Below are 13,840 nucleotides of genomic sequence, written 5' to 3' on the forward strand. Positions count from 1 at the left end.
TGGGAGAGAAATGAAGTTAGGCTGAAATAGTTGCAAGGAACACAACCAAGTACAAGAGACAGGGCTGTGCTGGAGTATCATGGAACTGAGTCTTAGCAGAGAACCATGTGAATCAGCCTGCAGACCTATATTCATTTACCTGGGATTAAGTCCTGTTCAGCTGAGTTGGTTTATTTCTGAGTAGACATATCTAGGATTGCACTCTTGGTTGCTTCAGGCAGCTGATTCTACAAGGATTACAGCTTCTCTCTCAAAAACTGTCTCTTCTTGCTTTGCCTTTCACTTTTTTCCTCTTTAAGTGTTACAATTGCTTATGCCTTGTCATTTCAACTTTCTTAGAGAGGTGGGGAAAATACTTTCTTGTTTTAGTTAACAGAAATGCACCAGCTCTTGGCTCAAGTAGAAAGGAGTCACTTTGAAAGTCAGATGAAACTAGAGAGAACAACAATGGAAAGAGAAGTCATCGGCGAGGAAAAGAAGTATTTGGAGCACGAAAGGAATGAACTAAAGCAGAAACTGAAAGGAACAATAGAAGAGAATGCTAAGTGTAAAGAAAAGTAAGATTTTAATTTAGATCTTTTCTTTTTAAGCCATTCCAGAAAGCAATTGCTTTTTTCATAGCAGATATTTGTATATTTCATCTTAGACGTGCTCCAGATTTTGACACTGGAATGCACTAGTTTTATTCATTTAACATTTCTTCACCTTGTTTGGGCTCAGGGTAACTCATCTCCCCCAGTCCCTCCTTCCCTAATTTGCTTTAAAAATGGGATGTGTATTTTATGTTAGTTTTAAACAATCCTAACATCTCCCCTCCCCACATAATGCTTTCTGAGATCCACTGTGAAGTGTTCCATCAGGTTTAGTCCACAAAGGTATAAAGACGCATGCCCTGCCTTACTCCTGTAATCTGAAAAGTACAAGCCTCACAATATTTTGGAAATGTTATTTGACTTACCTGCTCAGTGTGGCCTTTGGGACTCAGGGTAAAGTCAAGAAAGGAATACAATTATCTGATTATATTGAATTAGATTTTTTAAAAAGTTCATAGTTTTTTCTGCTTTGATGGTGATTTTGTTTTTGTTAGGCAGCCTGAACCTTCAGGTTGGGGCAAGCTATAAATCTGAATATGGCAGCATCTGGGACGTGGGCAGCTGGGTATCAGGTCGGAGCAGTAGGACCCAGACAACCAGTTCAATATACAGGCCCATTTCAAAGGGCGACTTATTTTATATTGTTATTTTTTGTATTTTAACTTTATGTTGTGAGCCGCCCCGAGGCTTCGGCGAATGGGGCGGCATAGAAATGTTTTAATAAATAAATAATAAATAAAATTGTAGTCAGGCAGTCCAAAGGTCAAGGCGGGTAGCAGAAGTGCAAGGTAGGCCAATTCGAACAGAGCAGAGCAGTCAATGCCAGTCAGGAGTTGAAAGCCAGAAAGACAAGCCGAGGAGAAGCAGAGACCTGGGACTGGAGTGGAAGCTGGAACAGGTGAAGCCAGGCATGGTCCAGAAGCAGAGGCAGGAGCAAGGCAAGTTTCCAGAAGGCACAGGGAACTCCAACAACACCAAGACCCCTTGTTGCTGAGGCAGCATCTGAAGGGAAGAGTCGGTTCTTATATAGCTCTTCCCTCAGGGCTCCCAGATGGTGCTTGTAACATTCCAGGTGGCTGCGAGTGACTGTGGGCCTGGTCCTGCAACCACCAGGGCTGCTAGCCTGGTCTCTGGCCAGAAGAGGGAACCCTGGTGCTGCCTCAGAACCTCACAGAATAAATGTCTTTGCCTGCTTCGAACAGATTCGGTCGCCAGATTCCCTCCATGCAATTGTCCTAAGGCGCACTTATTCCCCAAAATACACATGATTTTTTAAAAAATGTTGGAATAGATGCAAATGGCCCTGATGTCATGATGTTAGCTTCTGTTAATCTAGGGAGGCTGACGAAGAAGAAGCTCAGGAATTCTAACAACCTGTGTAGGAATATTAACAGCCATGGGTAACAGTATTGCCCATGTCTGTTTACATCCCACAACCATGTCAGTGTTAAAGGAGCACTGAATTCTGTTGACACGGGCTCTCCAGCCCTTAGTTGCACCTTCTCTTTTTGATGATTTTAATATTTATTGTTGGACAAAAGTTTCACGTCACTTTTTGGTATGTTCACAGTAATAAATCAAATTACAGGATGATCATCTTTCCTAAAAATTATAACTCTGGAATATTGGGAGTTGCGGGTTGATGAAATGATGATATCGCCTGGCTTCTTGTCCTGCTTCTTCTCTTCCATCTGCAAAAAGAGGGAACATCTGAAAGGCAGACGTTGCTTATAGTTCTCTGGCCAGTCCAACAGGCATTCTTGCTGCTTCTCTGAGCAGATTAGATCAACACATCCTAGAACTTGTATAGAAAGTATTTGGTCAAAATATAATTTGGGTGTGATGTCAGGTGTTGGGTTATAAACTGGCATGGGTCAACTCACTGGGAGAGTTCTCTAGCAGTACAGTAAGATTCAGATGTTTTACAAGGCATGCTATTACTGGGGCAATGCAGGAAGTGGGGGTCATCTGTGCTGATCCCAGGCAGCCCAGCCTCCTCTGTCTGGAACTGGGTCTAAAAGACCAAGGAAAAGTTGTAAGCAAGAACAATTTGTGACATTGCACAATACCATGAGTGATCCCCGGGCAGATCTCCTAAGGCTCCAGTCTTAGGTGTTAACCTCTTCCTCTTGTGGAGCTTGTGCCAACATGAGAGAAGCTTAATTCCGGCCTCAAACCAGCAAGTTTTCTGTTTATTGAAAGAAAGATCTTTATTGAGAAATACTTCTGCCATGCATGACTTCTGCTTTTAACTCCTAAAATGCAAAGGTGAACAGGAACAGGTCAGCAAGGTCCTTAAACCATCAAAAAAGCAAAGAACATTGCAATCAATTTGCAGCATGGTGCTTGTCACTGTTTTATTTTCTTCTTTCTTTAATTTTCTTCTAACTGCTTTGCATGTTCCCCCTGTGATTTTATAGTGAAATCTCTCAAAGATGCAGAATTGAAGCTGCTGAGGAAGCTTTAGAGAAAGCGACCTTGCTGCATTATGAGGCTGAAAGAGGGAAGCGTCTGCTAGAACGTGACAAAGAAGACAAAGAAAAACAGTGTGAGATGTGGATGAAGAAATATAATGTCTTGGCTGAGCTTTTGCATTCCCAAGAAGAGGAAAAATCAAAAAGGCAAAATAAAGCTGTATGTGTCACTTTAATGTTTGATGGACAAAAGTTAACTTTTGTGATTATGTCAAAGACTCCAGGGTTTGAACTAAAAACATATTGACTTGGTGTTGGAAACTGACATGGTGAGCTCCTTGGGGCTGTGCTTAGACTGGCTTTTCATCTGGGAAGAGCAGTTGCAGGATCCACTGATCTGGACTGAGACCCTGGCATAGTCGCAGGAATAGCAGGGAAGCCTCAACTTGTTCTTGGGCCAGTTTTTCATTATTTTTTTCCTCCCCAACTTTCCTCGGTCTGCTTAGATGTCATTTAATTCTTTAAAATGAAACTAATAGCACTCAGGGGGTTAGTATTAAAAAGGCACAGAGAACAGGGTTAATTTCCCCACCCCAACAACATGGTGCAAAATCTGATCAGTAGCAGCCCACAGCTGATTTCTGTAAGCAAACAAACACAGCCAGTCTTCTGCACTTATTTTAAAACATGTGGATAATGTCACATTTTGGTTGCATTTATGTGTACTCTCATCCCTTAGAACCCTCTTCAGAGAACAGTTAGTTTCAATATAAGATTCTGCATTTAGCAAGAGTATCAATCCTTTGGATTGATGAGGTCTGGAATAACAATGCTCGGCCTTTTGTGTTACATACTGTTTGCTAGCTTGCTGCATTTTATAGGTCTTACCAGTCAAGTCCTAACCCTTCTCCTTGAAATGAACAGGTTAATCTTAGTTATGATTTTCCTCTGAGAAAATGGAGAAGTCAATGAAATACAGAATGTCATTCCAGCAGAGATTACTTCCTCTCATGGACCCCCTATCAGGATAAGCCTCTGCTTATTTTTTTGGTCCTGCTTTTCTCTATGTTTGGCTTCATATTTGGTATAAAGTGCCTTTTGGTTTCCTATTTTTCAGAGCTTCTATTTTGCATAATACCTCTACCCTCCCAGTCATGGTGCCTTCATCCATGCTAATGACATTTCTGCTTCCCTTTCTCTTAGTGTCAGGTGAAACTGAAGAGTTACTTCTTGTGCATTAGTGAAAGCAATGAGCACATAACTGCATTAAGACATGAAGATGGGACCCTCCAGAAATTTATGGTAAGTAATATGAAATTTCATTGGGATTACAGTTGAGAAAATGGCAGTGCTCTATTCCATGTGTAACCAGATGGAAACTGTCTGTGTGAAGTTTTGCAGAATAAGACAGTGTTCAGTATAGCAGCCCAACCGCGCATGATTAAGATAGAGGCAGAATGCCTTCCTTATACTGACCTGTCCCTTCTGGATTTCATCCTATGACTTGGGAAACGAAATAAAAGGCACGAAAACAAGCCTCACCCTACCATTGAGCAGTTGGGAGCAGACTCCTATCACGGCACCTTAACAATGGAGGCTGTTGGGCCCATAGAGATATTTAATTCAGCAATTTAAGAATACACTCTATCTGAGAAAATGCCGGAAATATTGTGCATTAAATGTTGTTTTCACTGGGTGGAATAGCCTTGCATCATGTGAGACTAGAAATGGAAGAAACCAGGTGCATCACTTTGTGTGGGTTGTTTTCCTGCCTACTCTCTGTCCTTTATAGGACAGATCTGTCTATCTTTGGCAGTGAAATTTAACTGATTTTTAAAGAGGCGGCTAAGATAGGAATACATTTACCAAATATGCATGTATATGCTGTCATAACTGAATCAGCTTTGACAACCTGACTGGTTAATTTGCCTAAGATGTAAAACCCAAGGTTACATTAACAGGAATTAGAATTAGTTGAATTAATAACACTTTATATGTGGAATCGTTACATTAAATTACATATTTAGGATTCACTTTAAGCATATTTTAAATTCCTAGGAGGAGGTTATATTTGTCTCTTGGCAGCTTTGACATTTTATGAAGAACATGTTATAATGGAATTGCAAGTAGACAAAAGAGTATGATTTACATGAGCAATGATTGTGGCTGTTCTAGTGTGTATGTTTAGCACTCCAGTGCAACTTTCAAACAATATCTATCCTTGCTTAAATATTACAGGCTTGGAGAAGAAAGGATGTTGCTCCTTAAATGTTAGTAAAAGGATGTTGGCAGTCATTAGGAAAACCAGGCAAAGCTTTGTAATTAGTCATTATTTGAAAATCAGTGGTCTGATAAATCTGTAAGATACTGTACAACAGTTCACTCTTCTGCTAGCCAAGTTGAATGATATGTCTATAGTTATTTTAATTAAATCAGATTTTCTGTATTGGAAAGAACATAAAGTTTCATGGTTTACACAGATATATTTAGTGAAGAAGTTTATAGTTCCCACTTTGCTTTCTTGATTTCAAAATAATCCACTTGGTAGTATTGAATCTAATATTAAAACATGAGGAAAGCTTGTACATAATTTCGTTCCAACGGGGGAAAAAATTGAGTCTTACTATTCAAACATAACATTGACCTAAAAATAAAAGAGGTCTGGCATTTTGAAATTTTATTATAAGGCAATACAATTACAAGTTTTGGTAGAATAGATTATATAGGAAGGAAACTCTGGCTTGGATCCAGGATTTGTTTCCTATGAAAAGAAGGGATTCTTTTGCCAGAACAAGGCTTCTCATCAAGGTGTGCATTTATTTATTAAATGTATAGCGCACCATTTACCATACAGTCCCAGGGCAGGATACACATGTAGCAATTAATCAATATAAAATAAATAGAGCCACCATCAAAACCTCTGTTGAAAGCTTTGCTGTAGGAAGAAATATGATCTACCTTCATCCACTTCCATAGGCTTAGTTAAAGAGCTGATTCTTGACCTGCTGTCAAAATGCAATCAGGGAAGGTGCCAGAAGCGGCTTAGAAATGAGGAAATTCCACAGTCTCGGGGCCATGGCAGAGATGGCCCTTTCATGCACTAACATCCCCACCTTACAAGCCTCTGAGGGTGGTGCTATTGTTAACAGTGCCACCTGGGTTGATCGTAACACCCAAGAACTCTTGGGACTCAATCCGTGAGGGCATTGTAGGATAACCTCAGCACCTTGAATTCAGCTTGGAAGCGAATGGCAAACAGTGCAAATGCTTTAGAATGATGGGAGATGGGAATGATCAGTTATGGGAGTCCCTCCAGTGCTACCTGTCGTCACCTGTGCACTTGTTGCAGCTTTCAACATACCTTCAAGTGCAACCTACCATAGAGTGCACTGCTATCATCGAAACTGGAGGTTACAGAGAGTGGGTCACTGTGGCCAACTTACCTCTGCCTAGGAAGGGCTGTAGCTGGCAAACTAGCCAGATCTGGGAACAGGCATTGCTGGCCCCCAGGGACACCGGAGCCGCAGGTGACAATGCTGAATCAGGGAGGACCTCCATGTGCAACTTCCAGGGGAGTGCAACCCTGCCCAGAAAAGGCCCTCTCTCTGCCTCCTGGACTCAGAAGCCTGGAACACACAGTCCTACTTGAATTCAGTTATTTACTGGCCCACATCAAATACAGTACTAGCTTTACCATCCAGCACCAGAAACACCTCTCTTGATTTAAATGCAGCAGAGAGAGAGGACAGGATGTTACCAGCATACTGATGGCATCACATTCCAAATCCCCTGATGACATCTTGAAACGCTGTCATATAATTATTAAATCACTTGGAAGCAAGATGGTCAGTTCTCATCATGCCAAGCAGTAACTCTCCATTGCTATCTTCTAGAGGTGGCCCTGAAATGAGCACTGGGGCCACTGCTCTACAGTACCACCAGCTTTAAGCCTACAGAATCACTCCTGAAGAATGCCACGGTCAATAGTATCAAAACCTTCTAAGATGTCAAGAGAATCAACAAGATTGCATTCCCCCATCCCTCACCTGATACAAACAATTAACTAAGGCAACAAAGATAATTTTGGTATCATACCCAGTCTGGAATCTGGATTGAAATGGGTCTGGATAATTAGTTTCCTTCAAGCATGCTTGGTCGAATGGCCACCAACCCTTTTTACTATCTTCTCCCAAAAAAGGGCATTAGTGGCTGAGCAATCTTTGTGCAACACTCCTGCATCCAGAGAGGTCCTCTTTAAGGGCAGGTAGCACCTCTTCCTCCTGAAGTGAAGCATTTGCCATTTGCAGGTGACACTTGGTGAGTCCTTGCTCTCATAAGCCGTGAGGGGCATGGGCCAAGTGGCTGCTGAACCTTTTGGAGCATCTTGTCTGCATTCTCAGTGGGTATTAATTGAAATTGATCCACTTTCTGAATGCCTCCTCCAGGCTATCCCTCACCATAGCATCTAATTCTTAGCACTTCTGAATTATTGCATCCTCAAAGCACCTTGTAAAATTGTCACAGAAGATCTTTGTTGGTTCATGGGTCTCACTCCTCAGGTCAGTTGTTGCAAACCTAGAACAGCTCTGCTGGACAGCCACAAGAAGATGCAGTTGTAGCGGAGAAGTAAGCTAACTCCTACTGGTTAGCTGGAATGGAAATAGTGGATCAGTCAGTATATTTTCGATATTTTCTATATGATAGCCATAAGAGGAGAAAATCTGGGAATATTACAAATTGAGTAGACAAACCTTTTCTTCATATGTTGTCATAGCTGCTCTTCTTATCCCTCATCCTGCTTGTGTCTTTTCAGGTAATATTTGTCCTATTCCCAAGTACTAATTCTGTTACTCTGACATGGGTTACACAACATAATAGCCTACCATGGGAGATCACCAGTGATAGATTGGTGATAGATTGTCATGTTGTACAAACCTGGTGTGACCTTATTTTTCACATTAAAAAAATCAGAGAGTCTTTCATGGCTAATGTGGCTGGAATCAAATCAAATCAATAGATCAATCTTATTTTAAATACTGAGCAAAGTGATAGGGATGGATCCTTTGCTTCTATTTTGACAAGAATGAATGGGCTGTGTGCAAATGTAGCTGCACTTAGAGAAGTACTGTTGCAATCAGCTAGATTAGTCACCAGTTTGAGCTGTAACATAGACAAAGCCCTCAGTAAAAGCTCTTGGGGAAAGAGTTCTTTGTATTAGAACATCCTGATTCCTTGTCTTTGCATCTGTGATAGGAAGGAGAGCGGGTCTGTTTTTCAGTCCCAAGTACTGACAACGAAGACAAGGCCAAGAACACTGACAGGTAGGCCTTTCATAATCTCTGCCTTGCTCTTCACAATGAAGTACCGGCACAGAAGCTCTGACAGGCAATACATTTAATATGTTTACTGGCATTCTTACTAGTTCAAGACAGGAAAGATGCCAATGGAAAGGCATTCCTTTTCATTTCTGCCTTTTATGCATACTCTGGACAAATGAACTGTCTACCATCGCTTTCTATTCTTCCTCTCCCTGCTAGGTAATAGCAAAGGAGCATCACCATAATAAGAGGCAGCACTTCAAAGAGCCCCTTCCCCACTCCTTTTACTTCTAGGAAACCGTTGAATCTTATCTAGCCTCATGCTTCTAGTTAGAAATTCAAAGAAAAAAAATGATCAGGGACTACAGAATTTACTATTGCAGGATATAGTGATGACCAGCAACTGAGATGGCTTCAAAGGAAGAGGAGACAGAGCCATTGAGGAGAAAGCTGTCAGTGGCTACTGGCCATAATGGACGTGTATTATTTCCAAAGTCAGAGGCATTTTGCTTCTGCATACCAGCTGCTGGGCAGCAGTGACAGGGGATGGCTGTTGCCTGTAATGACTGGGCTGTCAGCTTTCCAGAGTCACCTTGTGATCACTGTTGGAAGTAGACCAAATCCATGGATGTTGGACTAGATGGACCTCTTACAGCCGTTCTTATAGCTATTTACTTGCCATTCTGACAGGGACTTCCTTTAGCTTGTGGGTTAATGGTCCACCAACAGGCCATCAAATCCTCTGTGCCTGAAAGTTTCTCCTAGAATATATCACCTATATGGTGATATCCCACTTCTCTCTCTCTCTTCATATCCTTGCTGAAACTCCACTCTTGCTTGAGAAGACTTTCTTTAGCTGGATTCAAAACATAGCCTAAGTTCATTTAGCTGTATTTCTTTACATTTATCCCTGCTCTTTCCCCTTGCCTTCCTCTGCTATTTGCCCTCCCTGCCCAAATCTTGTCCCTCAGCTCCCTAGAACAGGAACATGTCCTGTTTATTATCCCTGTAAAGCCCCTTGTGAATGAACAGTGCTTGATTCATATAAACAATAATAGCTATCAAATTCACAGTTGGAACTGTATGTTTATTCTAAGTCACCCTGAGACTAGCTATAGGTTGACAAATAAAGCTTAGCAATTACTAAAAACCTACCCAGACGCTGCCAGCCAGTCTTCCTAGTTGTCCTGATTCAGCTTTGCATTTGCACCAACTTATCAGATAAACCAGGATGGTGCTGATTAGGGTGAACAGGGAGAAGGTGAAGGGGAAAATTTGTACTTAAAGATTGTCGCACTAGTTTAACAAATGCCGGTGCTTGGGCTTTCTGTTCTGACAACCTTCATGACTTCTACAGGACTTCGCCCTGTGTAATTCTCTGGTTTCTGTGGAACCGCTTATTTAAAAATCTGTTTAATTTTCTAGTGGATAAAAAATTGCCTACTAGGTTGAAAGGTCTCCAATTTGTTGCCAACGCCACGTTTAGCATAACTTGATGTGATTCTTTTGCAAATGACAACAAAACTGGGGTAAACAAATGGGTAAAATAATGAGCATGGGTATGAGTGGGTAAAGTATTGTTCAACTTTCTGTAAGTGTAAACCTTAGTGAGAAAAAATAGAGAGCAGTACTGGCCAGAAGAGAAATCCAGGTCTATCGGTAGATCTCTGGGTATTCACAGTAGGTAGGCCAGATTTGTGACTCCTATAAGGTTTTCTCTTCTAAATTAGATTTCTGGAAAAGAACGCTTGTATGGGAAAAGCAGGAGTGATTTTTTGTGTGAAAGGGCTAAAGCTGGTTTACGAGCATAACGATGTGGATGTTTCCTTTTTTCCCTTTCCCTTTTTTCTCAGCAGGGCCTTATATAGAGTTACTGCACCCAGTTCAAACCCTGGGCACACTCAGATGTGTGAACTTTGCCCCATTGAGCTGCAGGAGAATATGCCAGCTAGAAGAGGCAAGAAAATCTTGGAGTATTTCTGGTTTCCAGTTGATGAGGATAATGAAGAGTAATTCAACTTGGCCCTAAATGTTTGTGACTGCGTAATGACCTGCAAAACCTGAGTAATGGTTGTCTGCCATGCTTTGTGACTTTGCATTGGTGCAGCCATCAATATGTCCCATAATAAGCACTTCTTTCTCAGTCCTAACCGTATCAAGAAATAAGGACAGGTTCACACACCTATTCTGCTCATAGTCAGCCACATTCCTCAACTCCCATTTGGAGTAAATGGGTCACGTCAAAGTGCTACTTCAGCTAGTAGCACTTCAAATCTTGTAATGATTTGAATCCTTCACTCTTTGTGAGTGAAGATGATAACGTGCCTCTGTTCTTAATCCCACTGGTTTCAGTGAAACCTGTTCCAAATTAAAGTTTTTATCTAGTTTTGGTCATATTTAGGAGTGGGCTCACTGAATAATGGAATTTAATTTAGGTATGACCAACATAATTCCCATTGATTTCAGTGGGTTCACTCTGGCTAAACATTTAGTTTTAGATCTGAAACATTTAGATTTATCCTAAATGTTTTAAGACTGCAGTGTGTTTGAGGGCTGAGATGCAAAACAAGCAAAGGATATTTGTATTGCTTGTAATGGCATTTTGGGGGGCAGGTTTTTGAGTGATTCCTCAAGGGTGCTGTTCCTTGCAACCTTGTAATTTTGTGGTTGTGAAAAGAAATGGGTTGAACTGGATGTACAAATTTAGCCTGGCAGATTCCCATCTGTTACAGACAATAGCTGTGTGGTGTCTTACCTTAGAGATGGCCCTAGATAAAAGTAAGAGCATTTCCAGCATAATTTATGCAAACTAATGACTTCACAGCCCTTTGTGGGTGACAAGCCACAGCGGGCTGCTGTGTTGAGCAAATCCAAATCAATTCCCCAGGACAATGATGCAGCCAAAGCGTCTCTAACTGCAGACTTGCAGAACTGTGCACCTCCACCCTTGTGCACATGAGTCAAATTAAAACAAGAAAAATATGAAAAAAACTTTCCCAGTCCTGGAGAGCTGCTCTGGTGTGTTGCTGGGGCTCTTTGAAGTAGCTGTCAAAACAGGAAACATGAAAGCTGGCTGTCAAGCAACAAAAAGCTGTAGTGAGTGAAAACAGCTTGTGATCATGGCAGGAATGGGGAGACGGGTTGATCCCACTGTAAGGTCACTTGGGATTCCTGCTGGAGGGTTGAGTGGGAAGGAGCAGGGGAGGGAGGGGGCAAACGACCTTCAGTGAGCCCAGTTGCCTGTTGGGTGCACCATGGGTTGTTTGTACAACCAACTCAGTGTGGTGGCTTATATCCAATGACCTCCTTGTAAAGAAAGTGAGCACCAGGTGAGCCTCTCAATGGAAGACATTCCACCGAGGAGGCACCACCACCAAAAAGGTCCTCTCTTTAACCACCCACTGTCTCTTTTTTGGTGGGGACACCTGGGGAAGGACCTCAGATGAGGGTATTAGGATCCAGCGAGGTAACTATGGAAGGTAACTCTTTTTGGTAGCTTAGCCTTAAGCTCTTTAGGGCTTTAAAGGTTAAAACCAGGACTTTAAAAAGCTGCTCCCTTAAGACATGCATGGAAATCTGGCTTGGACATGTCTGCTACCTTTTCCAAAGTCCACCAGGGGAGCTCATCTAGCTATTACTGCAAGAACAGTTAGCAGATGAAATTCCTGAACATAGTAATAGGCAATGATAATGGTCAATTCTAAGTCTTCATTATTATTGGAGTGGTATAAGTCTACTCTCAGATTCTCCCATGCATTTCAGGTTGTTCTTATATATGTGACACTGCTTTTGTATTGTATTTTATTCTTTTAGCTTTATGAAATCCACTTTAGAAGCTTTATTAGGCAGATTAAAATGCTCACGTTCCATTTCAGTTCTGAATTAGCCCGAGTCTCCCAATTTAGGCCTACAAAAATAAACCATACTGAAGAGATGCTGAAGCAGTGGTGAAACAGAAAGAGAAACCGCTTCTCAAACCTAGAAACCCAGTTTCCAGTACAGCTAAAAGAGCATGTTGGTAATGAAAGTTGGAAAGCTGCTGCCATTGTAGAAATTTGGCAACACACCTGGGATGAGGAATGTCAATTTGGCCCTTATCCATTCCCCTGAGAACAATGCCCCTTCTCCTGGCCCTGCGCCCTTTCCCTCAAACCACCATTTATTTGGGAGTTTCCCAGGTACTGGACAGCTTCCCTCCACTCTAAAAGGTTGCAATAGCTTGCCCAAGGTTTAATTAGTTCAAGTGAGTCCTACGTAAGTCAAGACTGAACTTTTACTGGAAGCAAAAAATAACCACACTGAAGCTGTCATACTTTGAGCATATCATGAGAAGGTAAGATGCATTGAAGACAATAATGCTGGGAAAAGTGGAAGGCAAAAGAGGAAGACCAACTCAGGGTTGGATTGACTTCATAAAGGAAGCCATAGTCTCATACAGGAGCCAAGAACTGTGAAGGACATTTTGGAGGGCATGCATTCATTGGGTTGCCAGGTGGGCACATAAAAAGGCTTACTGTCAGCAAATGCTAAGCAAAAATAGGTGAGTATGCTTAATGGGCCAGGCACTGGCTTTTGTCTTTTTCGAACTTCAACATGAGTTCAGACCTCAGGCTGTTAAGAGGCTCTGCACTTCTATAGGGAGTGAAAGCAGTTGGGATTACAACCCTAAAATGGCTCTACAATCCAGGGTATTGTTTATATACCATGCTCTTTATGAAAATAGTAGAAGACTGGCAAGGCTAGGAAGCTTAAGTTTGGTTCAGTTACAAATAGCATTATTAACTGTAAAACATGTAAGAAAGGTAGCACATACACCAATTTCTCCTGAGCAGTAACAAAACTGCTAAGACTTTAGTTATTCCACAGCTTTGGGTGAAGGCCAGAACACTTGCCTTTTTCAGACTTGTAGGAAAGCAACATTGAATCCAAGGAAGGTAAAAAGCTATTGCCATGCTGCTTCTGCCCAATCCCACTTTCGTACCAGTGAACCTGGAGTTTAACGGAGCACAAGTGCAAGAGCTTTGCTAAATGTGAGGAGGAAACTGAAAAATCCTGCTTTGCCACCAAGGTTTAATTTTGCTATTGAATACCGTGCTTGTTTGGGAATTATGCAGATACTGGTGGCATGCCTTTTTGTCAAGAGATTGCTCAAATGAGGCTTCTTCAGCAAAACACCTGGCAATAGCCAAGTCAGTAGCTTTAGCCATTAGCCAGGACATGAAGCTGATTGTCTTGCCATTTATTCCAAGAAAGTAGCAGGTGGAAGAGTATAGCTGGACTTAGTGATGGCCAGCAGTTACGGTTACTTAATAATGCAAATCTAATACTTTCATTTCTTAGACTGCTAGACACTACCAACATTTCATGCCGCTGGACACATGGTACAGTAACTTTTCAATTCCAGTGAATGACCCAGAATTCTGGTATTTTAATACAAATATTTGCAGTTTTAACATCATGTACCATCATACACTCCTCCCTCATTTCATTCTGAATTAGAACCACCTGCACTCCC

Source organism: Varanus komodoensis, unplaced genomic scaffold (genome assembly GCF_004798865.1).
Source record: "Varanus komodoensis strain SLA01 unplaced genomic scaffold, ASM479886v1 scaffold16, whole genome shotgun sequence".
NCBI classification, from domain to species: Eukaryota; Metazoa; Chordata; class Lepidosauria; order Squamata; family Varanidae; genus Varanus; species Varanus komodoensis.